This window comes from Macaca mulatta, chromosome 11 (assembly GCF_049350105.2).
Source record: "Macaca mulatta isolate MMU2019108-1 chromosome 11, T2T-MMU8v2.0, whole genome shotgun sequence".
Lineage (NCBI taxonomy): Eukaryota > Metazoa > Chordata > Mammalia > Primates > Cercopithecidae > Macaca > Macaca mulatta.
This window is the reverse complement of record NC_133416.1, coordinates 83,905,083-83,921,810: the sequence shown is the minus strand read 5'-3', so window position 1 is coordinate 83,921,810 and position 16,728 is coordinate 83,905,083. Positions and strand designations below refer to the sequence as shown.

General features: G+C 40.8%; 1 protein-coding gene and 1 pseudogene across 12 annotated transcripts in view; one reads left to right on the top strand and one right to left on the bottom strand.

Moving 5' to 3' along the window:
• Window positions 1–1,976: 1,976 nt before the first annotated feature.
• On the bottom strand, window positions 1,977–3,553 carry LOC694032 (RWD domain-containing protein 1 pseudogene; annotated as a pseudogene).
• Window positions 3,554–4,524: 971 nt separating this feature from the next.
• LOC114671063 (uncharacterized) overlaps window positions 4,525–16,728 on the top strand; it is a 64,362-nt gene continuing 52,158 nt past the window's right edge. For 10 of the 12 annotated variants that reach the window (XR_013401250.1, XR_013401248.1, XR_013401245.1 and 7 more), the window contains exon 1: window positions 4,525–5,924. The gene's annotated coding sequence lies outside the window, so the exon portion shown is untranslated. The remainder of the gene's footprint in view (window positions 5,925–16,728) is intronic. The other 2 variants (XR_013401246.1, XR_013401244.1) reach the window with 2 other exon arrangements.

The window sequence follows — 16,728 nt, the reverse complement described above, 5'->3', positions numbered from 1 at the left end:
GCTTAGGAAAACATGCTGAAGTTGAATCTTGAAGCAAACTTTTTAGATATAATCAGAGTCCATCTTGATAACTGTAGAGTTCTTATCTATAGCTCAAATTGAGACAATATATTCAGGGGACTATAAAGACAGCTAAGAAAGTACACTGATTGGATAGATTGGCAAAAGAATGGCATGGAATTATGGAGGAATGCAGAATAGTGGCTAAAATAGAATAAAATTCAAAGAGAAAAATAGACCTTGTTAGAGAATAATTGTGAAATGGATTTAGAAGCAAACAGATTGGAAGGCATGGGGCATTGTTGTATAAATATAGTTTCATATATAACTTCACACACTACTGGAGCTAAAGATAGCATTAGAGATTATCCAGATTTAGTCATTTCACAAAAAGGAAAATGATGGGAAATTTAAGAAACCCTCTTAAAGTTACAAAACTAGGTGGTAGCAGACTCATCTGGAAGCCTCCTGAATTGTCCCCATTTACTACTCTTGCCTCTACCACATGTTTCTTCTGTTGTTATTATCCTCGATGAATTATATTACTTTGTCCATTTAATGTTTTTATTGTGGTGAGAACATCTGATGCAAGATCTCTCTTAATTTTTTTTTTTTTTTTTTTTGTGAGATGGAGTCTGGCTCTGTTGCCCAGGCTGGAGTGCAGTGGTGCAATCTCGGCTCACTGCCAGCTCCGCCTCCCAGGTTCACACCATTCTCCTGCCTCAGCCTCCTGAGTAGCTGGGACTACAGGCACCTGCCATCACGCCTGGCTAATTTTTTTTATTTTTAGTAGAGATGAGGTTTCACCGTTAGCCAGGATGGTCTCAATCTCCTGACCTTGTGATCCGCCCGCCTCGGCCTCCCAAAGTGCTGGGATTACAGGCATGAGCCACCGCGCCAGGCCGATCTCTCTTAAATTTTTAAGTGCACAATATGGTATTGTTAACCATAGACACAATGGTGTGCAGCAGATTTCTAGACCTTATTCATCTTATATAACTGAAGCGTCATACTCATTGAACAGCACCTCCCCATATCCTACTCTTGCCCCTGGCAACCTCCATTCTACTGTTTCTATCAGTTTGACTATTTTAGATACCTCACCTTTGGCCTTCAGTGAGTGGCTTATTTCACTTAGCATAATGTCCTCGGGGTTGATCCATGTTGTCACATAAGGCAGAATTTCCTTATTTTTAAAGGCTGGATAATATCCCATTGTGTGTATATACCACACTTTATCCATTCATCCATCAATAGACATTTAGTTTGTTTCCATATCTTGGCTATTGTGATAATGCTGCAATGAACATGAGAATGTTTTATGTCTTTGAGATCCCAATTTCAATTCTTTTGAATATATAAACAGAAGTGAATTGCTGGATCATATGGTAGTTCTATTTTTAATTTTTTGAGGACCCATCATACCATTTTCCATAGCTGCTGAACCATTTTACATTACAGTGTACAAAGGTTCCAGTTTTTCCACATGTTTGCTAACCCTTATGTTTTTTGTTTTTATTTTTTTCATAATAGCCATCCTAGTAGGTGTGAAGTGATATCTCACTGTGGTTTTGATTTGCATTTCCTTGATGATTAGTGATGTTGAGCATCTTTTCGTATACCTGGTCATTTGTATTTCTTCTTTGGAGAAATTTTTACTTAAGTCTTTTGCCCATTTTTAATTGGATTATCTGAGAGTTTTTGCTCTTGAGTTGTAGGAGTTCATTGAATAGTTTGGATATTAATCCCTTGTCATATACATGATTTACAAATATTTTCTCCCATTCTGTAGATTGCCTCCTCACTTTGCTGACTGTTTATTTTGCTGTGCAGAAGCTTTTTAGTTCAATTTAATTCTGCTTGTCTAATTTTGCTTCTGTTGCTTGTGCTTTTGCTGTAGTATCCAAGAAATTGTTGCCAAGCCCAATGTCATGCAGTTTTCACCTATGTTTTCTTCTAAGTGTTTTACAGTTTTATAGTTCTATATTTTAAATTTCAGTCATTAATCTATTTCAAGTTGATTTTTTTGTATGGTGCAAGATAAGGGTCCAATGTCATCCTTTTTGCATATGGATATCCACTTTTCCCAGCACCATTTGTTGAATAAAATGTCCTTTCCCCTTTGTATACTCTTAGCATCCTTGTGAAAGACCAGTTGACAGTATGTGTGTGGGTTTAGTTTGAAGATCTTTATTCTGTTCCATTGGCTTGTATGTCTGTTTTTATGCCAGTTCCATACTGTTTTAATTACTATAGGTTTGAGATGTATTTTAAAATCAGGAAATGTGATGCCTCTGTGTTCTTTCTCAAGAGTGTTTTGTCTATTCAGGGTCTTTTATGGTCCCATATGAATTTCAGGATTTTTTTTTTCTATTTCTATAAAAAACACCACTGAATAGGATTGCATTGAATCTATAGATCACTTTCAGTAGGATAGACACTTTTTAAATATTAATTCTTCCAATCCATGAACACAGGATGTCTTTCCATTTGTGTTTTCTTTCATTTCTTTCATCAATGATTTGTAGTTTTCAGCATACATGCCTTTTGCCTCCTTGGTTAAATTTATTCCTGAGTATTTTTTTCTTTTTGATGCTATTATAAATGGGATTGTTTTCTTAATTTTTCTTTTCAAATAGTTCATTGTTAGTGTGTAGAAACAAAACTGATTTTTTTTTTTTGAAATTTTAAGGTCAGTTTGTCAAGTTCAATGATGAAAGCTATCAGAAGAATATTCTCCTGAAAATAATTTTTCTTAGAATAAAAGAAAGGAAAATCAAGACCCTCTGAGCATAGCCACAGATGCTGTGGCAGTTAAGCCTCTCTGCAGATGGGGACGTCCATTAGTCAGCTAAGTCACTCTCTGGGTCAGCAGGATTGTAGTCCGGATCATCCTCATCATCCTCCAGCTCCAAGTCATCCATTTCTTGGAACAAAGACTTATCCACCTCCACATTGTTTCCAGCATCCTCCAAGAACTGGATATCAGATGTGTCAAGATTATGATCTGTTCAAGTAGTTGTTTCCCACTTAATTTATTTTTTCTTGCTCGTTCTTCTTTTATGCTTTTCTTTTTAAGTTCCAAGAATTCTTTATCAAACTTGGCCTTCCAATTTAAGAAATTCTCTATTGTAATTGGGATGCCATGGAATAATTGCTTTTCAACCTTTTCTGCTTCTGTTTCTTGTTTTCTTTTCTTCTTCTCTTCTAGTTTTTATCTGATCTACTATATCATTTAATTTTTCTTGCACAGCTGTCACTGGAGTAAAGATCATCACCATACCAAGATTTTCTTCAGCCTGTACTGCTAGTAATCTTAAAATGTCTGAGACATCATTCTCTTCCAGATTTTCCGGAGGGAATATTTCATAAAGGGGAACTTCATCTGGGTATTTTTCACTGTATGTAAACTTGAGGGTAGTCTGGACAGTTTCATCATTTTCTCCAGCCTCAGATGTCACAGTAATGGTGAAACTGGGTGGATTTTCTGATAATACCATGAAGGAGTCAGGGTAGATGGACTCCTGCGCTGCTTCTGGCCGTAGTCTGTCATCGTGGCCCTTGCTGCTGCCAATGGATCGCCCGGACACCTAGGCGGCGCACAGCAGCGGAGACAGCCGGGAGAGCGCGAAACTCCCCGAAATGGAGTTTCGCTCTTGTTGCCCAGGCTGGAGTACAATGGCGCGATCTCGGCTCACTGCAACCTCCGCCTCCCGGGTTCAAGCGATTCTCCTGCCTCAACCTCCCCTAGTAGCTGGGGATTACAGGCGCATGTCACCATGCCCAGGTAATTTTGTATTTTTTTGGTGGAGACAGGGTTTCGCCATGTTGGCCAGGCTGGTCTCGAACTCCTGACCTCAGGCGATCTGCCCACCTTGGCCTCCCAAAGTGTTGGGATTACAGGCGTGAGCCGCTGTGCTCGGCTCTGTATTCACTTATTGGTTCTAAAATTTAACAATTATTTATTAAACATTTGTTCTGTGTAAATGTTGGAATCACTAACCACAACATAGAGATACGTTTTAAACTGTCACTCATATTATTTGACTCAACTAAATAAATAATCATAATACTTTGAATTCTAACCAAGTTAATCAATTATAAGATTTTCCTATAAGCCATTTCACAAATTTCTGTGTTTCATTGAATTGTGGACAAAATAAGTACTGACTACTTAGAGCTGGAATGAGGCACAGGGTTTGCTATATTGACAAGTCACACCTGACAGTACTCTACAATCCTATTTGAAGTGAAGTGAGGACAGTTTTTTTGCACTCCTATTTTTTAGAGTGATATAGGTAAAGCAAGACCAGAGAATTAAAGAGAATGTGTATAATTTAGCATATGTGGTAGTCAACTTTCAGGAAGGCCCACAGTGACTCTTGTCTCCTGGTACGCACGCCTTTGCACCCTCCCACCATGAGTAGAGCTGACCTGTGGAACCAATGAGATATTGTGGGAATAGTGTGTGACCTTTGAGTCCAGAGCATAAAAGGCATCACGGTTTCTTTTTTTTTTTTTTTTTTTTTTTTTTTTGAGACAGAGTCTTGCTCTGTCGCCGGGGCTGGAGTGCAGTGGCCGGATCTTGGCTCACTGCAAGCTCCGACTCCCGGGTTCACGCCATTCTCCTGCCTCAGCCTCCCGAGTAGCTGGGACCACAGGCGCCCGCCACCTCGCCCAGATAGTTTTTTTTTTTTTTTGTATTTTTTAGTAGAGACGGGGTTTCACTGTGTTAGCCAGGATGGTCTCGATCTCCTGACCTCGTGATCCGCCCGTCTCGGCCTCCCAAAGTGCTGGGATTACAGGCTTGAGCCACCGCGCCCGGCCTGGCATCACGGTTTCTACCTTGTTCTCTCTTGGATCCGTAGCTGTTGGGGAAGCCAGCTGCCATATCATGAAGACATTCAAGCAGCCCTGTGGAGAGGTCTGCCTGACAACAAACTGAGACCTCCTGCCAAGAACCAACACTACTTGTCAGGTATGAAAGTGAGCTGCCTTAAAAGCGGATCCTCCAGCTCCAGTCAAGCCTTTAGATGGCTGCAACTGCACCTGACCTCTCAACCACGAGCTTATGAGAGACTCTGAGCGAGGACCACCCGCTTAAACGGCACCTGGTCTCCTGACACACTAAAACTATGTGAAAATAAGTATTTTTCTAAGACGTAAATTTTGAAATAATTTGTTATATAACAATATAGTATAGTGTGTAAAACCTGAAACCTCCAAAATCATTTACAGAGTTATATGTGTACAAGAATCCAGCAAGATCAAAATGTTTAACCTGACTTAGCAGAACTGATTTATTTCTAAACTTTGCTTCCTTAAAAGTAACGTGTGACCTATTTTGTTGATATTTTTGTTGGAGGAGGAGGAGGAGGTGTGTGAAAATTTCTTCTGTCCAGGAAATTTGAAGACAGCGGTTCCCATTTGTGAAGAGAATCAGTGCTAATAACTTGGGGTCAGCCTTCAAGAGCCATCAATATCCTTATGAAACAGAAGATAATGGGATTTTGTGTTAAGAAATAATGAGTATTTGAAGCAACAATGTATATATTTTAAAGTAGGAAGAGAGCAAGAGTATGGATTGCTGGATGTGAGCTTGTCTGAGAATGCATCCTGCTTCCAGGAAATGGCAAATGCACTCAGAGAAGAAAAGAAGATTCCCCCGCAAGAGCGAGATTCCTCAGGAGCCTCATGAATCAGAGACCTCTCAACACCAAGAGCCTTGCCTCATTCTGTATTTGAGAGCAAATTTCTCTTTTGCAGCAGCACTCCATCATTTTACTACTCCTTAGGAGCTTAAGGTGTGGTCGTGGCAGCAGTGCCACTAGGTTTTACTCTTTGCCATTTGACTCGCACCGTCTGCAATTTTCCAGGGCACCTGTAAGCCCAAAGGAACCTCCTGAGCACCCATACGTGGGGAGGTAAGTGGAGAAAATCAGAAAGGCTTGACTGAACAAGCTTAAGACCCTCTCCTCCTCCCAACTGAGACAGCAATCAGTGAAAGCCCTTCTTATATGTGTATGCACTTTTTTTCAAGGGAGAAAGTCTGCAGCTTTCATTAGAGTTTCAAAGGCATGTATGATCCAAAAAAGGTTACTCAAATCTAAGAACATTTAAAATGTTAAATCCACTTTTTTTTGAGACACTCTTGCTCTGTTGCCCAGGCTGGAGTGAAGTGGTACGATATTGGCCCACTGTAACCTCTACCTCCGGGGTTCCGACTGTTCTCGTGCCTCAGCCTCCCAAGTAGCTGGGATTACACGTGTGTGCAGCCATGTCTGGCTAAGTTTTTTTGTATTTTTGTAGAGATGAGTTTTTGCCACGTTGTCCAAGCTGGTCTCGAACTCCTGGCTAGTCATGTGCTTCATGTACATTATTTTATTTAATCCTCGTAGGAAGCCTAAGAGGTAGGTGAGTTAACCCTTTACAGTGAGTTAACATAATGACTACATGGGATCTCTAATATATGGGGAGTCTGTAGACATCTACACATTAGGTGGTTTGCAAACAACTAATGATGCATCAACAATTCCTGAAATCAAATATGTAGACAACAACTAATAGGCCATGAATTTGATATATGCTAGTATGTGTCATGACTGGACAGAAAGACATACTTTTGTTGCTTTGAGATTAACCCTCGGATCCAATGTCAAATACACTATTTGCTAGCTTTTTTATGACAATTCAACAATGTCAGGAAACTATTTTTATAATTGGCTATAATTAATGCATAGCTGTAAGAGGAAGTAAATGAATTTTTATTAAAAATAGACCTTTTAGATTGCTACCATCAGGCAATTAAAGCAGTTGAGAGAAGCTTTATGCTATAGCCTTGTGTATAAATTAGGGGAAAATGTGAAAAAGTCAAAACATGCTCTCAGTGACCTCCCACATCCTTTCCACACCTCTCCCTATTATCTGCTTGCCTCTTCTATGCTGACATATACTTAAGGTCGTTTATGTTTTTCTGAATGACCCCTGGACTACAGGACTAATGTCCACACATCACTCACCCAAACCTACATTGGGAACAAACTGGGCTTTCGTTGCATTTTGTCTTTAAAAGAAAAAAGGCCACTGATTTGGCTGTTATGAACAAGAAGGAACTGGTCCCACCTACTAGTGTTTACTCTCCTCCAACCCCTGATTCTAGTCCAGGACACTTTCATGGTTCAGATACACTTACCTTAGGAATGAAAAGGGCGACAGTTACGGTGTTGAGTGCCTTGACTCGGCGATGCTGGACCCCTGCCAAGACTCCTGTTGAGGAAGATATTAAGAGTAAATTTTGGCCAGGCACGGTGGTTCATGCCTGTAATCCCAGCACTTTGGGAGGCCGAGGTGGGTGGATCACAAGGTCAGGAGTTTGAGATCAGCCTGGCCAATATGGTCAAACCCCATCTCTACTAAGAATACAAAAATTAGCTGGGCGTGCTGGCACACACCTGTAGTTCCATCTACTCTTGAAGCTGAGGCAGAAGAATTGCTTGAACCCAGGAGGCAGAGGTTGCAGTGAGCTGAGATGGCACCACTGTACTTCAGCCTGGGCAACAGAGGGAGACTCCATCGCAAAATAAATAAATACAAGTAAACTATTTTTTATCAGGACTTCATTAGTACAGTATAGATGTACGGTAACTATTGTAGGCCTAGACTTTTATCAAACCACTTTCAGAATCTTCCCCAATCCAGCTGTCCCTGACCCTTTCCCCAGGTTCCTGGTCCATCATTGTAGAGATGTATCCTGACTGTTTTATGTCCTAAGGTTATTTCATCAGGAACCAGGGGCTCCACTCATTGGCTTATTTACACCTTGGAATCAAACTTAGAGTTGGAATTCTAACTGTAGTTGGCTCAGCTGATTTATCTTATGTAGGAGACAGTTTAGTAAGTCAAAATATTTTTCTATCCAGACTTCTCAGGCCAGACGCACTACCTCCATGCGCTGTCATCTTAATTCTATGACCTGAGGAAAGTTACATAAGTTATCTGTGCTTACATAGTTGCCATGCTATTTATTTTCATCTTGCTCAGGCTTAAATAGCTCTGATAGCCATTTCATTGGTTGTGATACTGTGTGGGGGACTTTTTAACTTTCTTCCCTCCATATCTGAGCCCATTTTGGTTTTCATTCTTAGTTTCTGTTTGAGGACAAAGTATTTCATCTTCTCTTTACTTTCATGTACCTCAAGAAAAAGGGTGCAGAAGAAATAAGCTTGACTGAGACAAGCAAGACAGGCTGCCTTAGAAAACCTGGATCCTGCTCTCTTTGCTGAGTTGTTATTCACTCCATCTAGGTGAGAATTACATCTTATTCGCATAGGGGAATATCTGCAGACATCAGTTTCCACATGTTAATGAGTATCCCCAGAGCCTTCACTTGCATGAGAGTCAGTCCCATAGTTCACTTTCCCCATCTCATCTGCCTTTCTCTCAGCCACTTGTAGCAATGTAAAGTGAGAAAACGGAACATGTACGAAGACCCATTGAGTTTGCTTGTCTACAAATTTGGGGATATTCATGTGAATCTCAGAATTTGGTATATTTATCAGTATAGCTTGAAGTGGGTAAATGGATGAGAGGGCAGAGTCAGGATGTAACCCATTCATTCTCTTCTGCTCTGTTTCATAGTATGTCTTTGTGTGCCTGTTTTTTATGTTTCACTTTTTAACTCAAGGGTATGCCCCCTTCATTTGTTGGTTTTTGAATTGGTAAATGTTCTTGATTTTTTTAACAGATATTAATGTAGAAAATGTCTGTGATGTAGTTAGCCCCTTGGACATCTCAGAAATCCCCCAAACATGTGAGTTTTCCTCCACAACTGCTTAGCTTTTGATATGCTGCTAGAATCAGGTGCTCTAGAGAATATTTCCAAGTCACTGAACCTGAGAGTCCCCTTAATTCATCTGCCCCTCATTGTTGAGGTGTATTCTTTCTATAATTGGTTACTTCATTCATTGCATGATTTTTCCTCATTTTAGCCTCAAAATTAATCTCGAATTCAACTTTTTTTAGTTTTTTTGAGTACGATGGCGTGATCTCGGCTCACTGCAACCTCTACCTCCCAGGTTCAAGCCATTCTCCTGCCTCAGCCTCCCTAGTAGCTGGGATTACAGACACCTGCAACCACGTCCAGCTATTTTTTGTATTTTTAGTAGAGAGGGGGTTTCACCACATTGGCCAGGCTGGTCTTGAACTCCTGACCTCAGGTGATCCACTGCCTCAGCCTCCCAAAGTGCTGAGATTATAGGCGTGAGCGACTGCACCTGGCCCAAAGTCTCTTTCATCTATATAATTCTAATAAAAGTAATAATATCATCCTAGATAGATAATAATTTCCTTTTAAACTGTCATAATGAAAGACCACAGTCTCTGCAAGTAACCTTTGCTTTGTTCTGTGACAGTTTTTATGATCGGAAATTTCTTCCTGATTTTTATCCTGAATCCCTCCTACTATAGGTCTTCTTCTGTTTTTCTCAATTCTCTTAACAGACTATTTATCTTCCTTACCTAAATCATTCCCAGACAGGTGAAGTCTTACTGGTGAAACCTTAGAAAGCACTTCCATCAGTAAAAACCCTTTTTCCGACTTCTAAATAATTAATGCACATGGTAAATGAGACGAGGCACGGTACAAACACCCAAAGGCAGTCCATTAAAAATTCTGTGTCTCAGGGAGATAAGAGGAACTGAACTGTTGTAGTTGCAATATCTGGTATTCCTTAGTTTTCTACTCTAAGTTTTAACCTTCTAAGCTTCACTCAGAGAGAAGATGGCATGGCTAAAGATATTTCACTAATAAAAGTGAAATCATCTATCTGAATTTAGGGCCTTTTTCCATTATAGGCCATCAGCAATGAGTTGCCATATTGTCATATTCCCACAGAATCCTATTCAAAATACCTGCCTATCTAGAAAGTCAACATTTTTTTCATTTCTTTGATTTTTTAAATCAGTTTTTTAATTCCAGAAGTAATAACTGCACATACATTAACATTTTAAAAAAATAAGACAGATAATTAAAATAAAACTATTTTCCTCCCTACTCATTCCAACACTTCCAAAAATTTATCATGATTAATCATAGTTTTTCCAAAATCTTAAGATATATGCATATATATCCATAAAACATCATATGTTAACTGTGTGAACTGTTCCACACCTTGCTTTTTTCACTTAAGAATTTGTCTTAGATAGACTTTTCTTTTTTTTTTATTTTTTTTTGGTGACAGAGTCTTGCTCTGTCGCTCAGGCTGGAGTGCAGTAACATAATCATGGCTTACTGCAGCCTTGACGTCCTGAGTAGCTGGGACTACAGGTGTGTGCCACCATGCCCAGCTAATTTGTGTATTTTTAGTAGAGACAGGGTTTCGCCATGTTGGCCAGGCTGGTCTCAAACTCCTGGACTCAAGTGATCCTTTCACCTCCACCTCCCAAAGTGCTGGGATTACAGACATGAGCCACCACGCCCATCCATTTTAGGCATCTTTCCATGGCAGCACTTATACTTCTATTTTATTCTATTTAATGGCTTACCTAGTATGCTCCTGGGTCCTTTTATCTCAGTCAGAATATTTTGGGCTTTAAGTAACAGTTAAATAAAGTGGCCTGCATGATAAAGGCCTTTATTATTTCTCACAAAAAGAAGTTTAGAGTCAGGTTTAATTTAACAGTTTCATAATATCATAAAGATCCAAGTATGCTGTAGGCTAATTCAACAGCTCAGTAATGTCATGGAGATTCCAGATTCCTTCCTCTGTTCTGCTATTCTCAGCTAAAGGTGAGAAACCGCATGTCCTCAGGATAGCTGCAGCCGCTCTGGGCATTATGCATCACACAGCCGTATCCACAGGCAATAAAAGGACTGTTCCTTCCCATGGGCCTCTTTTTTGAACTAAGGAACATCTGCAGATCACATTTGTCAGGACTTAATTACATGTCCATGCTAAAACCAATCTTTGGTCAAAGGAAATGAAACCACCCTGATTACCTTACATGAAGGGTTGGCAAACAATGGCTTACAGGTAAAATCTGATTCATTGCCTGTTTTTGTATGGCCTGTGAGCTATGAGTTTTACATTCTTAAAGGGTTGGTAAAAAATAAAAAGAAGAGTACTTTGTGATGTAAGAAAATTACATGAAATTCAAAGTTCGATATCTGTGAAGAAAGTTTAGGTATTCTTAAAGAATGCTTTTACACTACAACAGCAGAATTCAGTAGTTGGAACAGAGGCCATATGGCTCACAAAGCCTAAGATATTTACTATCTGGTCCTTTACCGGAAAAGTTTGCCAACCTCTGGCTTAGATGATCACCTGAGGCCAAGGAGCCTCTCCCTTGAACACAAGACTCCCTTAAACACAAGACTATGTAGTCAGTAAGCACAAACAAAACTGGGGCTTTCCCTAGCAAGGCTGGAGAGGGGGAGAAGAAATGGATTTGGATAGGTAGTCAACAATGTCTGTTTCATGTTACCACACATTTTCTCAAGAAATTTCAATCAGCTCTCTGAGAGCAGCTTCATCTTTAAATGAATGTTCATAGGTAACAGCAACTCATGCATCAGTGTTGGAAAGTGAGCTCATTTTCACATTGCTTCAGGTTAGGCAGAAGGTTTGGTAAAGGGATTAACTTAATTGCTTCCTTGTTGTTTACAAAAAGAAGGCCCAGTTGGCATGCCACATAAAATCTTCTGTATCTCACTCTTGTTTACATTTCCAACATCCCCTGCCACCACAAGTACATGAATCTATTGCTCCTTCCATTGTGAAACACTTGAAATTCCCTGAATTTATGAAGACTTTTCCTGCTACATTGCCTTTGTCCATGCTATTATTTCTACTTGGAACACCCTTTCTTCTTGTCCACCTGGACAATTTCTTAGGTGAAACTTTAAGACCTAACTCAAGTGTTACTTTCTTTGAAAAACCTTATAGGAGCACATTTGGGGCTCTATCTTACTTTGTTGCCTTGGCTTGGGTTGCCTAAAAAGAACCTAAACAAGGGTGCTCTCTCTTTCATTTATTTTGAGAGGTAACGCCAGAGAACAAGAGTTGGGAGTGGGAGACCAGGAGTAAACCACAACAAGAAAACCAATACAGAGGTGCATTATTTAGCAGGTTACGTTTTTAGGCAGTGGGGACTTGGGCCTGCTGGAGAACTTCTGAGGAGCCAGAATTCAGAATTGTTTGCTGAGACACAGAAGAAGGGATAATCTTATCCCCTACTGATATGCACTTGCACCAGGAAGTGTTTGCTCCCTCATACTCCTGTGTTTGCACAGCAGAGAAGCCTCGGGGTAGAAAGCAAAAGATACCTAGTGCAGCTATCAGATGTCATCCTGGCTCAACTGGTAGCTGTGGGTATGAAGTGGGCAAAATATGTCTGATATACCCCATATGGTGTATTTCTCAGATCTGCTAGGAATCTTCATCATATGTAGTCTAGTACAGAGCCTTCAAGGTGGTAACTGACAGCAATACCTATGGAAGATATTATACAAAAGTGTTGGAGGAACAAGCAACAGTTCCTGATGTTGTAATTGTTTTCATAATTGATATTCATCCTCTCTCTCTTCCACCACAACTTGACCTAGGTTGTTTGCCTAGTGGATTTTCCAGCTCTTTATCCTGGAGGGGCTGGTACCTTTAGTTGATTTGGCATTATTGGATAAGGGCTGTTGCATTTTCTCATTTATGATACCATTGGGTATGAAAACACCTTGCTACCCACTGACTAGCCATGTCCATTGGCACGATGCCATCGGTATAGCACAATATTCTGCAGAATGCCAAACTGATCAGTGACCTATGGACAATGTATATTGTGATGCAGAGCAAGAAAGTTAACATAGTCCTGAAGCAAGCAGTGAGTGTGTGCTGCTCTTCTTCCCGCATAAAAGGTAACTTCTTTTTTTTTTTTTTGAGACGGAGTCTCACTCTGTTGTCCAGGCTGGAGTGCAGTGGCGCAATCTCAGCTCACTGTAAGCTCTGCCTCCCGGGTTCACGCCATTCTGCTACCTCAGCTTCCCTAGGAGCTGGAACTACAGACGTCCGCCACCACGCCCGGCTAATTTTTTGTATTTGTAGTAGAGACGAGGTTTCACAGTGTTGGCCAGGATGGTCTCAATCTCCTGATCTTGTGATCTGCCTTCCTCAGCCTCCCAAAGTGCTGGGATTACTGGTGTGAGCCACCACGCCCAGCCAAAAGGTAACTTATTTTGCTCCTTTTTATTCATAGGGATTGAGAGAAACCTATTCACTAGAGCAATAACCACATATCAGGCACCAAATACTGTTGTCACGTTCTAGTAAATATACAACCCCCCACATAGCACCTATGATTGGGGCTGTTTTTAGATAAAGCTTACAATAGTCCACCATTATTTCCTATGAAGAATCTGGTTTTTGCACTAGCCAAACAGCCTAAATAGGCAAATTGAACCAACATGTCCACATCTATTGAGTCTTTGAAGGTGACACTAATCTTTGTATTTCCTCTCAGGAAGTTGTATTCCTTCTAATTCACTGTCTTAGCCAGTGAGAGTGTGCAGTTTCAGGGACTTACCCTGGTTGTTCCTATCATAATAACTCTCACTACACATCAGGAAACCAAGGTGAGGGTTCTTCCAGTTGTTAATATAGCCATTCCAATTGTTCCCTTGGGAAACTAGGGATATAAGCAGAGGGTGTATCTGTGACTCTGTTAGACCATAGTGAAATGAACCTGGACCATCTGTTCTTTGTGCCCACTCGACTTAGAAGCATGTTTCTAGCTTCCTGGTATTAACATTAGCTCAGAACTTATTATGCAACCAGCCTCGAAATGTCTGAATGGTTCCCTTTATTTTTCTTTTCTTTACCATTTTTTTTTCCTTTTTTTTTTTTTTTTTCTTTGTTTGAGACAGGGTCTCACTGTCTCCCAGGCTGGAGTGCAGCGGCACAATCACAGCTTACCCACCACAACCTCTACCTACCCAGGTCAATCAATCCTCCCCTCTAGCCTCCCAAGTAGCTGGGACCACAGGCATGCACCACCAGACTCAACTAATTTTTGTATTTTTTGTAAAAATGTGTTTTTGCTATATTGTCCAGGCTGGTCTCGAATCACTGGGTTTAAGCAATCCTCCTGCCTCAGTCTATTAAAGTGCTGGGATTATAAGTGTGAGTCACCATGCCCAGCCCCCCCTTTTTTTTTCAATGTACAGTGATATGGTTTGGCTCTGTGTCGCCACCCAAATCTCATCTTGAATTGTAATCCAGATTGTAATCACCAGGTGTCAAAGGAGGGATCATGTCGGAGGTGATTGGCTCACGGGGGTGGTTTTCCCTGTGATGTTCTCATAATAGTGAGTGAATTCTCATGAGATCAGATGGTTTTATAAATGGTAGATTTTCCTGCGTTCTCTGTCTCCCTCCTGCTGCCTTGTGAAGAAGGTGTCTGCTTCCCCTTCACCTTCCACCATGATTGTAGGTTTCCTGAGGCCTCCCCAGCCGTGAGGAAGTGCAAGTCAATTAAACCTCTTTCATTTATAAATTACCCAGTCTCAGGCATTTCTTTATAGCAGTGTGACAACAGACTAATACATATAGTTTCTCCATAAATGGGTTGTCTTAGTCTGTGTTGCTGTAAAGTAATACCTGAGGGCTGGGTAATTTATGAAGAAAAGAGATTTATTTGGCTCACAGTTCTACAGACTGTACAAGAAACATGGTACCAGCATCTGCATATGGTGAGGGCCTGAGGTTGCTTCAACTCGTGGTGGGAAGGGAAGGGAAGCCTGTATGTTCAGAGATCACATGGAGAGAGAGAAAGCAAGGAAAAGGGAAGATGTGCCAGGCTCTTTTTAAAACCCAGCTCTGGCAGGAATTAATGGAGTGGTAACTCACTCATCCCTGAGGGACGACATCAATGTATTCATGAGGGATCCACCCCCATGACCCAAAACCTTCCAAATAGGCCCTATCTCCAACATTGGTGATCAAATTTCAACAAGAGGTTTGGAGGGGACAAACATGCAAACCATAGCGTGGATGTGTGTCCTTTTGTGGAATGAATGGGGAAGTATATAGTGAATATACTTTGTGCTATTATTGCAGGGCCTTTACTCAGCTTTCCTTTCAGGTGATGAGCTCTGGTTCTGAGAAGTCCCTTCGTCTGTAAACTGGCTGAGGGGCTGCAATTTTCCAATGAGACAGCTGACATCAGCCTTCTGCTCACCAGCTGTCGGTGTTTTCTTTTTATGTATACAGGTCAAGTAATACGCTAGTTGATGCTCATTTAACTTGCCCCAAGAAATGCTATGGTCTTATTAGTCACTATCACAGAGCCCTGTGGGTGAAGGCATTCTGGTTGCCACTCTGGCCTTGCAGCTCATTATTATAATTATATACTGTTTCCTTCTGTCAGTCAAGCACTACCATCTGGCCTTTGCTATTTTGGATTCTTATCAACCCAGTTGATATTAGGGAGTCCAGTTCCATAATATCATCTCTGATTGTCAACTACAGTGGATGGCCACCACGGAACTTCCCATGGATGCCAATGGCACCCTCATCAGTGTGTTTCTTACTTCCCTGGAGATGGGTATGTCCTCTGAACACTTAGAAGGAATATTTGGTCACATGATGGGTTCTCAGGTCATATATTACAAATTTACTCTAACATTCTAACATCCTGGATCCTTCTGACACCTTTCTCTAGGCAGTCAAGGTACTTCTAGAATCTCTCCCTCATTTGCTATAGGCCCTCATCCTGTCCAGGCTCCATGGAACCATCCCAGAAGTATATTAGGTCCAGCTCCATGTGTCCTTGCCATATCATGAAACTCCAAGTGTTTTTCAGAGTCAATATGTTCTCTCCTGTCCACCTTTATATTCTCCCCTCCTTGGCCTAACACTTTCAAGACCTACTCCCATGCCTGTATCCCCTTTTCCTTCAGGTAAATATTAGCCAGGTTTACCATTCCTTGTTTAGGTATATGCTATTCCTCATCTGAAGTATTTGCAGGGTCTCCACACAAGAGAAGGCTGTTCTGTTCCAGCAAAGCAGAAGGAGCTACTTGTTCCAACACAGAGTTCAGAAGAATCTGAGAGTGGAAATTTCTCAGGCTTTTCCACCTAAATCCTACCACTACAGGTCTCAGGATTCCATTCTTTCCCTACCAGGGCCTTGCTGGCATAGAAGACTTGTCAAGGGAGTGCATTTCCTTTGCAGCTATGTTACCTTAAAGGTCAATCCTGGGTCTCATAATCAGCACAGTTTGCTCTAGGGATACAGAAGACAAGCATCTCTTTAAATACTACCTTAGAGACTTTCCATATTTCATGGCCTGCCTTGGAAGTTGGTAACTTGAACCTGTCACTTACAAAAAAGCTTAGGGGGTGGGGGGCGATCTTAATGAGCCCTTAACAAAAGTGAGCCAATCCACACGTCTTATGATTACCATTGCATTCAAACCGTTCAAAGACCATCCCTACTCCATGTTGTAAAAATTGAATACAACATCTAATCCAGACTTTGTTTTGTTATAATAGACATTATTTCAGGACCACTGGCAAAAGGATGGGTATATAATCTATAGATTAGACAATACTTTTGCATTAATGTTAATTACTAATTTTGATCATTATTCAATGGTTATGTAAAAGAAGATGTCTTTGTTTTTAGGAAATATAAGACGAGGTGTTTAAAAATGATGGAGCATCGTGTCTGAAATGCTCA